This window comes from Vombatus ursinus, unplaced genomic scaffold (assembly GCF_900497805.2).
Source record: "Vombatus ursinus unplaced genomic scaffold, bare-nosed wombat genome assembly UNPS02014926.1, whole genome shotgun sequence".
Taxonomy (NCBI): Eukaryota; Metazoa; Chordata; class Mammalia; order Diprotodontia; family Vombatidae; genus Vombatus; species Vombatus ursinus.
This window is the reverse complement of record NW_020954704.1, coordinates 6,258,086-6,275,270: the sequence shown is the minus strand read 5'-3', so window position 1 is coordinate 6,275,270 and position 17,185 is coordinate 6,258,086.

Below are 17,185 nucleotides of genomic sequence, written 5' to 3'. Positions count from 1 at the left end.
TTTGGAATTAGAAGTTCTGGACTAGATTTTCTTCTCTTCCATCAAGTACCTGTGAGATCTTTAAGTCACAGCCCCTCTTGGCCTTATTTCATCATCACTAAAAAATAAAAGGGTTAAACTAGAATGTTCTTAAAGGTCACTTCTGTCTCCGATATTGTCTCTGTAAGTGAATGGATTTTCCACATCGCATAGGAACACACACTATTTTTTGTTCCCATTTTGAAACTAACTTAATAGCCATTAGACACTTTTAAAAGTAGGACATTTTCCTTACCCAGGAAGACAGTGTTAGCTGACAGATTGAGTGAGCATTTATAGATGGCTGCATCTTGTCATTTGTAGGGTGGGGGTAGAAGAAAACTAGTCGGTGTTCTTATGCCTGAATCCACTTACCTCTTGCCTCTCATACTCTGAAATGGGAAGACTGTCCATTCAGTTCCTCAGTATAACTTCAGCCTTAAGGAGAGATAATAGGGAGCAAGGAGTTTAGCATCTGCCTAGTTGGCCTTCCCTTGGTCCTAAGATGCTTAAACACTAAACCTAAAGTCAAAGTGACATAAATATTACCTTATCTTGCAGATCATGCCCCCTTCTTTATTTCTCTTAAAATATCTTTTTTCCCCCAAGTAAACAAGCATTAAGTGCCTAGTATATACTAGTCACACAGCAAGAAATCTTAGAGGGAGAAATAATAGTTCCAAAGTTTGCTAGTGATGGCTATGTGATTCATGTAGCAGAATGAGGTTTCTCAAAGATTAATGAAAGTTGTCCAGGGGTAATAGTGCTGTCAGGTCTTAGATGATGGTATGAATACTTCCCCTTCCCCCCCACTTTAAAGTGAAAGTAGCAAGAAGGATGAATGATGTACAGTATATAGTAAATGTTGTGTGAACCTAAAAGAAAACACAGGAATCCTAGAATGTCTAGTGATAAAATTGTGGAAGTACTGTAACACAGCAAAAAAATTATAGGATCTCAGGATTATAAGGGATCTTAGAAGCCATCTATCTAGTCCAGCCCATATCTGACCTAGAAACCCCCCAGCAACATCTCTATTAATTGGCCATCCAGCTTCTACTTAAAACTCTTAAATAGGTACTATTTCCTGAAGCAGCCCTTTTTATTTCTGTATACCTCTGTTAAGAAGTTTCTCCCTGCATTAATCCCAAATCTGTCTGTCTACAACTTAAACCCATTACTCCCAGTTCTGCCCATTTGGGTACCAAACAAAATGTTTAATCCTTCCAGTTCCGCTTTTCAGACACATGAAGACTGTTGATGTTCCCAGTGCCTCTTTATGCCAAACACTCTCAGTTCCTTTAGCCAGTTATTATGAGGCATGTACTTGAATCTCTTCACCATTATGGCAGTTCTTCCCTGTATGTCCTCCAACGTAACAAAGTCCTTTCTAAAATACGGAGCCTATACTGTAAACGATCTAAGCAGAGCAGAGGACAGTCACCTCTCTAGTCCTAGACCCTAAATCTGTTGATATAGTTATAAATTGCATTAACTTACTTGGCTGACTCTTGTTGATAAAACCTCATCTTTGTCATAGAATTCTTTTTTTTTTTAAAGATAATTGGGGTTAAGTGACTCGCCCAGGGTCACACAGCTAGTAAGTGTCAAGTGTTTGGTCGGAGGCCAGATTTGAACTCAGGTCCTCCTGACTTCAGGGCTGGTGCTCTATCCACTGCGCCACCTAGCTGCCCCCATAGAATTCTTGTTTAGTGACACGTTCCTCACCTTATATTTGGGTTAAAAAATAAACTTGATACGTAGGAGATTTAACAATTTTCCATATTTAAATTTAGATTCAACCCACTATTTTAGCCGGTCAAGGCTTTTTTTTTTTTTTTTAATCCTGTTATCCAGTGTATTTGCTATCCTCAGTCTTATCATCTGAAAATTTAATAATTATGGTATCTATACTTTTTTCCAAATCATGATTGAAAAATGTTCAATAGCACAGGTTCAAGCACAAATTACAAGACTCTGCACTGGGAACCTCATTCCAAGTTGACTTCAAGCCATTAATAATCCATTTTCTGGATGCAGTTAACCTGTCCAAAATACAACTGACTTCAGTATTGACTATCCCAAGGCTCTCCCTTGTGCTTAGAAGGGGAACATGAGGGCTTCTGTTAAATGCTTTGCTGAAATCTATGCACATTTTATCTACAACATTTCCATGATATAAGTAGATTTAGTTTGGCATGACTTGTTTTGATGCTTTGTGGACACTACTTGTTTTTAATAGGTGTTAAAAACCCTCCTTTAATAACATTTTCTATAATTTTGCCAGAAGCAGGTCAAACTATAATTTGTAAATGGTACTCTATTTTTCTGAAAATTTGGATACCAACATTTGCCCTTTTCTAGTCCTGTGGCACTTCTTCCATTCTCCAGGATCTTTCAAAGAAAACAGAAAGTAGCTCAACAATCATATTCTCCAGTTCTTCCATTACACTTTGATATAATTTGCCTGGTTGTCCTGACTTGGCATCAAAAGTACTAGACACTCTTATTATCTTTTTACCTATCCTGGGATTCAGCTCCTTAGCAGCCATTTTTTCATCCTTTTCAGTCTAAAGATCATTTTTTGGTAGAGAAAACAATAAAAACTAGTCCAAGAGTTGTGCCTTATTTCTAATCCATTATCATTCTGCCTAGGGTGGCCTAGCCCCTGTTTGATTCTTTTTTCTCCAAAATTATTTTTATTCTTTGTACTTTGTTTTAATTTCAAGTTATGACCCAGAAAATTCTCAACAAAATTAGCATTTCCATATAAATAAGTCTAGGAAAATAGAATTACATATGAAACCGTGAACCTATCACAGTTTTAACCTATCACTTTTTAAGAATATATATTAAGTTTAACATGTTAGTAAAAACATTGCCCTGCTTGTCTGTGATATAGCAAGGTTTGTAGAAAGGACTTTTTTTATTGTTCCCATTTTTTTTAATTAATTTTTTTTTTATTTTTTACATGTGTTTTTAAAACTTTGGGTTACAAATTTTCTCCCTCCCTCCCCACCCACCCTGAAAAGGCAAGCATCTCGATACAGGTTATAGATGTGTAGTCATGCAAAACACTTCCATAGTAGTCCTGTTGTGAAAAACTAAGTATATTTCCCTTCATCCTATCCTACCCCCCATTTATTCTATTCTCTCTTTTCACCCTGTCCCTCCTCAGAAGTGTTTGCTTTTGATTATCCCCTCCCTCAATCTGCCCTCCCCTCTATCAACCCCCTGCTCTCTTGTCCCCTTTCCCCCTTATTTTCCTATAAGATAAGATAGATTTCCATACCCCTAGAAAGGACTTTTAAAAGCCCTTTTGGTTGAACCTAGTATTCACAGCTAGTCTCAATACATTCTGTTCCAAGACTCCTCACACTTTTCATACAGGTTATATCATATTCATTTTCTATTACCTGCCCTTTCTTCTGTCTTTTGCACATGTCTTTCTTTGTTTTGCGAGGCAGTGGGGTTAAGTGACTTGCCCAGGGTCACACAGCTAGTGTTATGTATCTGAGGCTGGATTTGAACTCAGGTCCTCCTGAATCCAGGGCTGGTGCTCTATCCACTGCGCCACCTAGCTGCCCCACAGCACATGTCTTTCTAAAGCAGAAAAAGACAGTTCCTTCATTGACATTGGTCTTTCCAGATGACTCCCTTTTCCCTTCTAATTGGAATTAAGAGATCTGTAGAAAATTCCCAAGTACCACAGTACAATAGGTAGAGATAATGCTTACAAAGGCATTGATAAACTAGTCATGATTAGTGCCTTAATTCTAAAATTACACAATTACACTACCAAAAGTCAAAGACAAAATCAGACTACTAAAAAGTTACATGTGTGTATATGTGCACACTTTTGAATATCTATAGATAAAACATAGAGAACATGGCTATATCTCTTAATTCTACCTACAGTCTCTAATGATAAGAAAATTATTACTGTTGCCCCATTTTTTCTTGTTTTCAGCCTTTGTAAGCTCTGGGAGGGCCTAACTTTAAGGACTAATGCCCATTGTCTTATTGCCTGGAGTGGGATAAAAATTAATGGAGCCTTAAGAAATTCCGGCAAGTTGAATTGACTGCTCACTGGAATTTGCAGTTGTAGTTTCCTGTAAAATCCTATAAATTAACTCTCCTGACCCATGTTCCCAAGAAATATATTCACACACAGTCTCAGCAGGATTAAGGGAAAGAACAATGGGTTTGGAGTCAAGAGGACCTGGATTCAAATCCAACCTCTACCACTATATTACTTCTTGGGATCTCGGTTTCCCCATCTATAAAATAAAGGATTGGACTAAATGGCTTCAATAGTCCTTTTTATCTCTAAATCGATGAGCTGCTCTTGCTTGGCCTGCCTATGTTATCTATGAGATCCTTAAGTCCATATGTGGAAGCCTGGATTAAAGATGTCTGCTACCTTCAATTCTGTGCTAATAAAGCAAAAGCATGGAAAGAGTACTATGATGGCCTAGGAATTTAAAGTCCTAGCTCTACAAACTAATTAGCTTTGTAACCTTGGATGGCCTTTTACCTCTGGTCCTCATTTGGCAGCTTGGTGGCACAGTGAATAGAGTGCTGGGCCTAGAATCAGAAGTCCTTAATTCAAATCCAGCCTCAGACACCTACTAGCTGTGTGACCCTGGGCAAGTCACATCTCAGCCTGCCCCAGTTTCCCCATCTGTAAAATGGGAATTATAATAATATCACCTACCTAGCAGAGTTGTGAAATTCAAATGAGAATATTCATAAGGTGCTTTGCAAACTTAAAAGGCTACATATAAATGGTATTCATCTGTACAAATAACATTAACATAGTATTTTAAGGTTTACAAAAGCATTGTGTGTATATTATCCATTTTCTTAATATAAATTTGCGACAAGCACCATAATAAGTTGGATAGAGAAATGACCTCTCAGTTGAGGAAACCAGGGTTCATACCTTGCTTCTGACACATAATGGTTTGTGTTACTCTGAACAAAGTCACTTAACTTTTCAGTTCCCCAACTAACTCCTGAAGAGACTCTAAATTGCAAAGCAGGCATAATCATTCCTGGTGGAAAGTTTCCTAATCAGGAGTTCCCAATACCAAGGAAATCACAGATGAAATCTTCTTCCCCTTCTCTTCCTACCCCCACCCCCAAAAATGCTGTGAAGTAGATAACAAATATTATCCTTATTTTCCTAATCAGGAAATAAGCTCATAACCATGTAAGTAACTTGGCCATATTCACACAATATGTAAGTCTCAGAGGTGGGATTTGGACACAAGTCTTAACCTGATTCTAAGCCCAGTGTTCTTTCCACTACACTGCACTGCCTCTAAAATGAGGCTGTGCCAAATGATCTCAAATCACTTCCAGCTCTATAACAGTATGATTCTATATTCTACAATCTATAATCTATATTCTACAATGCACATGAATAGAAGCATACATATTTTTTAATTCCTTTAAAAAAAATACAAAACAATCCTCAATCTGTTGTAGCCCCCTTCTACTTCTGTAGTGATAGTGAGACAGTAATGAAAAGAATGCAGAGGATGCTAAGAATCACAACTTTCTGATTATCTAGAAACAACTGTTTACACTGTGAATATAATATCCTTGCTCAGTGACCAACAAGGGGGTATATTACTGGGGAAAAATGAATTATGTCAATATTGACTTTTCACTATCAATGAAACCAAAAGAGGGAAGGAAGTTGCAGCTAAATGGAAGGATGCCTTAAAGGTTCTCCTTTGTCAGACAACTAGAGGAAATGGCATAGTTACTTTATGATGCAGCTAAAGAAATCAAGAATCTTTATATAAGCACTTAATTATCTTGCATTGCATTGTAAGAAAGAAGCATTCGTAGAAAATCCATCAAGGAAATAATTGGAATTTATTTACCAACATCTGATGCAAATGATTTACCTTCTAATAGAGAAATTCTATGAAGAATTCAATAAGACTCTCCAAATAAATACTTTAATATCCGTGACTTTAATGCAAGTTGGAAAATGTGGTTTGGGAGTAAGAAACAAAAGAAGCTAAATGCCTGTAGGCTACACAAAAGCCTCACATCTAGATCATTAATATTCATTAATATCATTAATACTTTTTTCAAGAAGAGAGTTGATTGACAGTGGTCATGATGAGTACTGAAATAACCACCAAAAAATAAAATTTATTACATTTTGACAGAAAACAGTTGATTACTAATAGGGGAATCCCTTTCCAAATCAACTGCCCATATACAGTCAGACCACTGAAAAGTCCAAGGAAAAAGAAATACTCAATTAGAATAAAAATGGAAATATGCAATTAAAAGAATTCTAATCTGACATTTAAACAAGCTATTGGTAACCCAAAGAGGAAAGATGGGTAAAAGAACCAACATCAGTATAGACTACTGACTTTTGGTACGGAAGCTTAATGTACATAAATAATTTGCCACAAGGCACTATAAACTTGTTTGTAAAGTCTTACAGAAGAGGAGAATGGAAGATATGAGTAGTAGTATCACAAAACAGCAAAAAGTAGTAAAGAGGAAAACATTTACAGGAAATTTGGTGAAAGATAACCACCATCCTCCCAGTCACACAAGTTTATAATTATTGAATCTTTCCTCTCCTTCGCTTCCCTTATTGAATGAATAACTCTTACTGATGTCTCCAAAACATTCCTCTTCTAAATTATCTTCATTCACATGGCTACCATCCCAAATTAGACGCCAATTACTCTCCTGGACCACTGTTAGCCTCTTCCTGTTAGTCCACTTCCAGTCTCTCCCTTCTCCAATTCATCCTCAACATGGTTGTCAGAATACTCGTCCTAAGCCACAGATCTGATGATGTCACTCCTATGCAAAAACCTTAAATGACTTCCCATTGCCTATGGGATAAAATAAAAGCCCATCCTGATAAAGCCCCTGTTCTAGCTGACACCTACCTTTGCAGCCTTATTCCATACTGTTTCCCTTCTCAAACTCTACATTCCAGCCAAACATAACTATTGACTGTTTCCTAAACTTGATAGTCCAACTTCCATCATCATAAATTTCTACAAAGTGTTGGTTATGCCTAGAACGACCCCACTGAATTTTCATCAGTCTCAGCATTCTTATCTGCCTTCAAATCTCAATTCAGATTCAACTTCCCCTCCATAAAGTCTTCTCTCATTCCCTTTGTTGTTAGTGCTCTCTCCTGCCTCAATTTTCCTTGTACTGTACTTATTTGTATACATGTTTGTACAGCCTCCCTCACCAAGTAGGATGAATATTCCTTGAGAGCAAGGACAACTTTATTTTGTCTTCGTATCTAGGATAGTGCCTTGCAAAGAGTAGGTACTTAGTAATTATTTGGTGAATTGAAGTGGCCTACTTAAGCCAAATCCCTAAAGCATTAAAGGATGAAACTGAAAGGAGAACAGATAAAAAATGGAAAAGATCCGTCAAGACTTCTATGGTGTAAACCTCTTTTCCATCAATGGCAGTGGAGATGCCACATATAGACTAATTTAGCTGCATAAAGAAACCAAGAAGGAAAGAACAGCTGGACTAGACCAATTACATACAGAAAAAGTCCACCTAAATACAATACAATTTTGAGGATTTTGATAGGCCAAGATATCTGAAACAGAATACCAAATGTCTTGGGAGAAAAAAACATGGGTGCTGGGATTGCTGAAAAAAAGTTATCAAGAAAACATCAATAATTACTGATCTGCATATCTATTTTCCCATACCTAAAAAAATCTTTATGAGAATAACATACATATATATTTGGACATCCTTGATTAGGGTATGAGAAGGGAAGAAAAAGGCTTTTACAAACTATTATACAGCAGGTCATATCTTTATAGTAATACAAATGACTGAAGCATGCAGTGAATATGATCCCACAGTGATTCTTTGTTGTTTACTGACTATAAAAAAGCCTTTGATGCAGTAGAGCAAATGCTGCCTTAGAGGCTCTCTTCCAACAAAGTATCTTCCCTGCATACATTAAAATCATGCAAAATTCCTGGATAGATGAAATAACAGATAATTTTATCCAATAACCCTCCACTTAAAGATATCATTAAAGCATATCAACTGGAGATGTATATTCATTGAATGTGTTTGCTAGTCTCTCAAACAATGTCCAGCACTTAATCTAAACTGGATAGGAATTCTCTGTAGATGAAGAGGTCCACCTCTTCTGTTTGCACAGAACATCATGTTAATCCTGTTATGTTTCAGAATATTCAAAGTCCCCTAAAGGAAATCCGTAATCACTCAAAAGTGTTTGGCATGTAGATGAAGAATGTCTATTGTCTAGACCAAGGTTCTTTAACATTTTCCACTCTCAACCCCTTAGGCTGTGATATGTAATATCATCACATTTTCTTTGACAGACACTAGATGGACAATGCGTTAGGCTCAAAATTGAAGTAGATCAAGCTAGATCGAATTTCTAAAGTTGTTCAGTGCTTTAAATACCTCCAGGCTTCTTATGAAAATAAAAGGCCTTTTTTTTTTTTAACACTAGTATTCTAGTGATGCCATATGGCTATAAATTGTGAAGTACCAAAGTCTTTGAGGAATTCAAGTTGTGAGTCTTCTAAAGAGTAACAGGGAGGGGGGAGGTTGCATATGGAGTACAGCAGCATATTACCAGTGAAGAATCATGTCCAAGAAACAACATAAAAAGTATTATCAAAAAAATTATTAGAAAGGGTAGTTGGTTAGTCTTGTAGTGAGAGCATGGAGTGACTAATGGACAGCTCACATGCTCCATGATTACCCATTCACTGCCAAGAGATCAAACATATTGGGTGGATCTTTTGTAAAGTATTTACGAGAGAACATGGACAAGAGTCACATAGGATAAGAAAGTGTGAATGGGTGATGATTTGTGCCACTGCAGGGAATATTCATGTCAATGAGATCACAAATGTAACCAAGTATTGAAAAAGTTAAAACATGAATCATTGATCCAGAATGATGTTTCATAGATACAATGAACTTACTAGTTCTCATTTGTAAATAAACCTGAACCCTAAATAGCAGCATTTTGCAAGTAATCATGACAGACATATAGTAGAATTAATGTGTCATTTGGTTCCTTCCCTGGGAATCTCACTTTGATCATCATATGCCTGTAATTACCCCTTCCAATTCCAACATCCCTGTCACCTCTTACAATCTACTTATTGATGCCCTTCTTTTATCCCCTTCCACTGATTATCATTTCTTTATACTTGTCTCATACTCAAATATGCTAAGTGGCCTTATAATTTTGGCAATAAATAATTATTAGGAAAGAGTAATAGGGCTGAATTAGATGGTTTTGCCCTAACCAAGTACCACTATATGTCATAAAAATAAAACCTACTTGACCTCACTTACTATGATTGTCATGATTTCTTAAGTTGTTTTTTAATTATAATTTAACACTTCAAGAATCTAATGTCTCACTAGTGTGAGCACTCACTCCAATTGCAGGTCCTCCACTCCTCAGTAGATGATATTTATGCGTTGGGTTAAAAACAACTATTACCTAGTGGTTAACTCACACATAAGTCTCTAAACTTAGGAACTAGTATGACAGACATGCATCAATCACTCGGTCTACATTCAAAGCTTTTCCAGTTTATTAGAACCTGCCAGAGCTAGTGTTCTACCAGCATAGGCTTTGAGAACCTAGACGGTGGGGTAAAACCTACTGGCTTACAGTAGGTGCTCAATAAATGATTGTGGACTTGAAGCGAAAAAATGGGAAAGAAATCAACCAGAATTTAATGATTCTCTACAATATGCCAGATACTGTGTTAGGCACTAAAGATACAAAGATAAAAAGCAAAACAGCCACTACCCTCAGAACTAAATGTAAAAGGTACCTACAGCTAAGTGGCTAAACTAGTGAGAGCTTGTTTTCTCCAGAAATGATACAGAATGAGAGACTGGGTCAGTAAATGTATCACTTTTGTCACAGGATCACAGAATTTGACATGGAAGAAATCGAGTCCGACTTCCTCATTTTACAGATGAAGCAAAAGAGGCCCAGGGAGGTATAGTGACATACTTAAGGGTAGAGTCAGGATTTCAACCAAACTCCTCAGATTCTAAATCCAACATTCTTAGCACTACGTGATATGTTCATCTTAATGACAAGTGTCCAAATGTCATTTATCAATGGTCTCAATTGATAAATTGATAAATAGTAGGTAGTCATCTACCTACTGTTGTATCTGGCCTCTATAGCCAACATATACATATGACTGCCGGTCATGCATCAACACCAAGACCTGACAAGGTTTAATGCCATGCTTGATGCCTGGTAGAACCTAGGACCTGGTCCAAATGAAATCATAGCCTTGTTTTCCTTCATCATTTTAAAAAGTAGATGAGTCTAACACAGGCCCTAGCCTCATCACCTTGACAGCTGCCTTAATATTCATCTTACCTCCTATAAAGTATATATTGGTTTGGAGTATTTATTTAGGAGCTATGATGATAAGTATTTTATAAATAACCTTGAAAAAGTAATTAAAATTTAAAAGTCAAACAACATTATTTCCAAGTAGTCTAGCCATAGCTTTTTTAAGTATTGAAGTGACTTCTGAGGGTTTTTTTGAGTAATAAATTATTTTAAAATTTTTAATGTTTTGTAATTATTGGACAGCTAGTTTCTAATATTATTTTTCTTGAGTTCTGTATTTTTCTGTGTGGCAGTGATGAAATAGGGTCTTCTAAACTTCTGGAGGACTGAGAGATTCAATTTTGGAAAGCACATGAAGAAGAATCAATCAGCACAAAATTAAGTCCAAAAAACAACAGATATGAAGTGGCACCATCTTTGACTTTTTGAAAGACTTCAGCAGCCCCAAAGGTTCCAGATGCAAACTATCAAGATAAATCAGCAAAGATCATATGACATTTGTAATTAGGACAAAACTAAAATGAAGTATTATATTTTGATTTTCCTAAAGGATCTTTTATAAAATCAAAAAGGCTTCATAGATTGACAAATATGTACTAAGCTGTCAACTTCCTGAATTACAATTTACATTTTATTAAATACAATTAAAATGATTAATAGAGGGGAAGAAAGCAGTCCTCTCTGAAATTTGTAATCTAGACCAGTGGTGTTAAAGTCAAATAGAAATGGGTCACTAAATCATACATAAGAATCCCTACAGGCCGTATTGATGTGGAAAACAAAAAATTAACATTATTTATGTTTTACTGTATTTTTAGTTATTCTGTTAATATTTCCTAGTTACATTCAGTCTGGGCTGCACTTGGGAGTATTGTGGGATACATGCCCTACATGTTTTGATACCTCTGATCTACAGTATAAGCAAAAACCAAGATTAAGTGTATTAAGAAAGAAAAGTTAACTAATGTTCATATTGGGGAAAAAATTCACTCCTCATTTATTATGATTTAACAGTGTCCTCTCCTTTTCCTTCTCATTATATTGAGGGTGCATAAATTTCTGAATAAATTTATTAACCACAAAGATTACTTTTTATGTTGCCTAGAACAGAAATTGTGTTACCTTCAATTATAACTTTTTACTCATTTGACTAGACAATTAAGATGATTAGATGTTTATTCTGAGACATGGGTTATTCTTTTCTGAGTTTATCAGCATCAGCTAATAAAAGAGTATTATTTTCTTTTGTAGTAAAGCTAACTCTAAGTGAATATAGCTTTCCAATATTGGAAAGAGCCCTGATTTTGCAATCTGACAATTTGGGGTCAATTCTTAGCTCTGCTATTTACTGTGTGACCTTGAGCAAATCACTTTGCCTTTCCGACACTCAATTTTCTCATCTGTAAAATAAAGGCAGTTACACTTAGAATCCCTATTTTATTGTGTTATGAAGACAAACGGGATAATGCATACAAAGTATTTTATAAACTTTAAAGCACTCTATGAAGATCAGCTATTTGTTGTTGATGTTGTTTGTGCCTTGTGATTTCAGATAGGCAAGTTATGGAGATGAAACTCCACCTACCCATGAAGATCAGCAGCTGTCCTGAAGCATCGAGTCTTAGGAGAGTTGCAAGGGCTCATTAAGAGCTTCAGCAACCTGTTCAGTCTCCCACTGACATGCAAGTCAGAGGTGGGACTTCAGTCCAGGTCTTTCCGACTCTCAGGCTGCCTCTCAGCATCTATAATGGTCAGATTTAGGACACTTCAAGGCCAAATCAAAATCCTTTTCAGTTTGGTAGGATCTGACAGAGTTTACACTCTTCCAGAATAGCCTTTGAGAACCCAGTGTCACCTCCAAACCAGGATGAAGAATTAAGAATAGAAATATCTTGCACTCATGTTGGGTTTTAAGGTTTATGAAATATTTTGCACGCATTTTCTCATCTGATCCTCACAAAAACCTTATGGGATAGGCAATTGTAATTGTGTTATTTCTTTTAATAATGTCCTTAGAACTTCCTTTTTGATATAAACTATCATGTTATTATCTTTTTTATTTTTAGTGTAGTAGAAAAGATGTTATTGATCTTCAGAAATATACTTCACTGGATACCTATACCTTAAATATTTTAACAAGCAGGAATGCAAAGAGACCTAACTTCACTGTATATCATCTAAAGCATTAATAAGAAAAGCCTAGCTATATAGTTAGTCATGTCTAAGGCTCAAACTGATCTAGGAAATATAGGAAAAGAAGCAACCATGTGTGACTGTATTAGTGTCCCAGAGAGTAGAAAAATAAAATTAAAGAGATTAAGGAACATACAACTGAATCTGTTAATACTTAAGAAAAGAAGTATTGTACAATAGTTTTTTAAAAGTAGATTATCTATTTTTAAGAGTTGAGAAAGCTTATAAAATTGAAGACTTTTCAAGCAGGCAACTAACAGAAACAGCATGCATCACTAACAGAAAATAAATAGCATGAAGCACATACTAGTTGAAAGATTTCATGTACTTGTTGAAAATATGGACCAAGTTGTAATGATACTTATTGGAGACAAAGTAAGTTGTAGTTGTAACAAAATAACATGATTACTTATATTCTATAAAGATCCCAAAAATTATTAGCCAATAGAGCATATTTTATCTGAGAATAATTTAGAGAATTAGAGAATAATTTGTTCATGTTGATGTTCTTTAATCTCCTGTTTTTATTTAATAAAATTTTTCTATTTTTCATAAGTTTGTTACTTGTTATTCCTATATATGTGTATCCACCTAAACCAATTTTTTTTTTACCTTTCTATGGCCATGGTGATGAGTTATCTGATATATCTGACCAGTGCATATCAGTAGCTTTAAAAAGTGCTAGAAATCACATTTTTACTTTTAACAAAATTGTTATTGCCTTTCCCTTACCTAATATTTTAGCCACACGAAAAAGAGAACTGAGAATGCAGGGAAATAACAGGTTTTATTTCAATATGAGATAATGAATACAAATGAAAAGGAAGGAGTTATACTGAAAACAGTTCGAAAGATCCTTTCCAGTCAGTCACTCAGTTAACAAGTATTGCTAAATACTTAGTATAACCCAGCCGCTGCATTAAGTACTAGGGAGACAACAAAACAAAACAAAACAAAAAAGCAAAACAGTCCCCATTTGCTAAATAGTGCAAGGATAAAACAAGCAGTTCTCAAAAGAAGAAATCCAAGCTATCTATAGTCATAAGAAAAAATGTTCCAGGTCACTAATAATTAGATAAATGCAAATTAAAAGAACCCTGAAGAAACATCTCATACCCATTAAAGTTAACAAAAAAGGAAAATTACAAATGTTAAAGAGACTGCAGGAAAACAGACACATTGATGTTCTGTTAGTGGAGCTGTGAATTGACCCAATCATTCTGGAAAGTAGTTTGGTACTATGCAGTTGCTACACTGTGCTTATTCTTTAACCTTGGACCTTTACCCCAACACATCAAAAAAAAAAAAAAAGGAAAAGTTCCTAAATGTACAAAAATTTTAAAAATATACATTTTTAAAAAACTATACATGTCATATATATAATATGCATATAAATAAATAAATAATGGACCTTTTCTTGTTGGTGGTGTTGTTGTTGTTGTGACAAAGAACTGGAAACTAGGGAGTGCCCATCAGTTGGGGAATAAGGAAACAAAGTTATGGTATATAAATGTAAAGGAATACCATTACACTGTAAGAAATTATGAAAGGGCTGATTTCAGAAAAAATTGGGAAAATGTATATGAATTGATGCAGATGATAAGGCCAAAACAAAAAACCTTTCCAGCTTGGTAGGACCTGACAGAGCTTACACTCTGCAGAAGGGAAAAAAAAGGCAAACAATGGAAACTATAACAACAATGTTGTTTAAAAATTTTTTCTGAAAGATGTAAGAACTCTGATCTCAAATTAGTGATCAATGATGATTCCAGATGACTGATAATGCAGAATACTACCCATATACTGACAGAGAAGTAATGAGCTAAATATGCAGAATGAGACACGTTTTTGGACATGGCTAATATGGGAATTTGATTTGTTTAAATGCATATTTGTTAGAAGGGTTTTAGAGAAGGTGGGAAGGAGAGAAAAAATGCTTATTAATGGAGAAAGTAATATAAAAAGAAAAAAAAACCCACCAACTACAACAAAAGGCATAGCTCTAATTCATATAACATACAAATGCTATTTGCTATATCCTTTTGGCAAACTGAAGATACCAAACAAATTTCTTCACCTTATCAAAAGTCGTGATATTTTAAAAATAGAATGACAGAGTAATGAGCTGCTTAAAAGTATTTGTTCATAGCTTAGAAAGTATATTAATTTGCTGCCAGGGAGCAGCATTCTTATGCACATAATCAGTTTTAACACAGAAGGTTGTCATTTTTTGTTTTAAAATATCATAAAATTGGGGCAGCTAGGTGGCGCAGTGGATAGAGCACCAGCCCTGGAGTCAAGAGGACCTGAGTTCAAATCTGCTCTCATCAAATACTTGACATTTATTAGCTGGGTGACCCCAGGCAAGTCACTTAATCCCAATTGCCTAAAATTAAAAAAAACTAACAAAACTAGGATAACATAAAATTAACAATAATGACAACAAGACTGATTTTTACCTCCTGCAGAAAAAAAGAATAATTTCCTTCATATCCAGATATCATGGCCTCCGCACAAACAAAATCAATGCATAGGTGAAATCAGAAGGAAAAGAGTAAAATGTGGGGAGGGGAGAATCTTGGCAACAAGTTCTTTGGTAAAAGTCTGATATCCAAGACATATGGGGGATTGATTCAAATATATAATAAGAGCTATTCCCCAATGGATTAAATGGTCAATGAATATGAAAAGGCAGTTTTCCAAAGAAGGAACCCAAACTATCAATAACCATGTTATAAATGATACATATTGCTAATAACAAGAGAAATATATTAAAACAATTCTAAGGTTCTACTTCACACCTATTATATTGGCAAGGATGATAAAAAAGGAAAATGATCATTGTCTAAGATGATAGGAAAGGACAGGCACACTAACACATTACTAGTGAAGCTGTGAAATATTCCTCATTTTGGAAAGTAATGTGGAACCATGCTCCAAAAATCACTACACTGATCATATCTTTTGACATACTAATACCACTACTGATCTTGTACCCAAAAGAGATGAAAGAACCAGGGAAATGACCCATATGTACCAAAAACAAAAAAAAAATAAATAAAAAGGATTTTTGTTGTAACAAAGGACTGAAAAATAAAGGGATGTCCATCAATTGGGGAATAACTGAACAAATTATGGTATATTAATATAATGGAATATTACTATACCATAAGAAATGACAAAAGAAGCGGATTCGGATAAAATATGTATCAACTTGTATTCGGATAAAATATGCATCAATTGATACAGAGTGAAATGATCAGAACCAAGAGAATATATACCATGTCTACAACATTGTAAAGAAAAACAACTTTGAAAGACATAAGAACTCTGTTCAGTGCAATGATTAACTTCAGTTCTAGAGGGCTAATGAAGCAGTATGCTACCATCTCCCAATAGAGAAATGATGAAGAATGAAATATCTATTTCTGGACATGGCTGATACATAGTTTTGCTTTATGTGATGGGGCTTGACATAAGTGAAGGGTTAATTTTTAATTTGGGGGAGGTTTTGAGTAGCGAAGGGGGGAAAGCAATAGTGATGAATCATTTGAAAACAATAGATGGAGGTTCTGAGAGGCACACCAACAAACAGGATAGCTTTGAAACTAATCTACTGAATTTATTATATGCTTGTTTAAAAAAAAGCTCCTTTTTCTGTCCTTTGTAGGCAGAAATGCCCATATTAATTGATATTATGAACAACCCCCCCCCCCCAAAGGTTTTATTTTTCAGTTAACATTCAGCAGACTGAGTTTCCTCCCCTAAAGATCATGTTATGGCCACTGTAGACATGTCTCATGACTCCAATACGTAAAATCCCAGTTGCCTGGGGGGCTATGTTGCAGATCCCAGGGCCAGTTCAGGTGAACTGCCTTGATTCCAGCTCCTGGCCTTTGCTACCAATTGTTCTGTTTATCTCAGCATGCTTTCATTCAACCCAGTCCTAGCTTAGGTACTTAGGATTCTACAAGGGAGGAAAATGGACCCTTAATGAAATAGGGGACTTTCAAGCAGTCCTGAAGAAAAGGTCAAGGCTATGTAGAAACTTTGAAGTTCAAACATAGGAATTAAGAAAAACATAAAAAGTTAAACATGAATGATCATAAGGGACTAAAGAATAAACTTAAATCCTAAAATGGGAGATGATACACATGTCCCCTCTGAACCCTGGGGAATAGCTGAACTGTTATGGTATATAAATGTGATAGAATACTATTGAGCTGTAGGAAAGAATGAAGGGGATGATTTCAGAGAAACCTAGGAAGACTTGAATGAACTAATGCAAGGTAAAGTGAGCAGAACCAGGAAAAGCAGTTTACAGGCTGAACGACATAGGAACTCCAGGCCAATGTATGAATTCATTTTGCTTGATTATGCATATTGTTACAAATGTCTTGTTTTGTTTTTTCTTTCTTTGAGATGAATGGATGGGAATAAAGAATAAGGACAGAGTAGCAAAAAAGAAAAATAAAGAAGGTAATTTTAAACATCTTCTGAAAAGAGTGCACAGAAGAATACAGAAAGGCTAGAAAACATTACAGACTAGTAGGGCAATTTTGA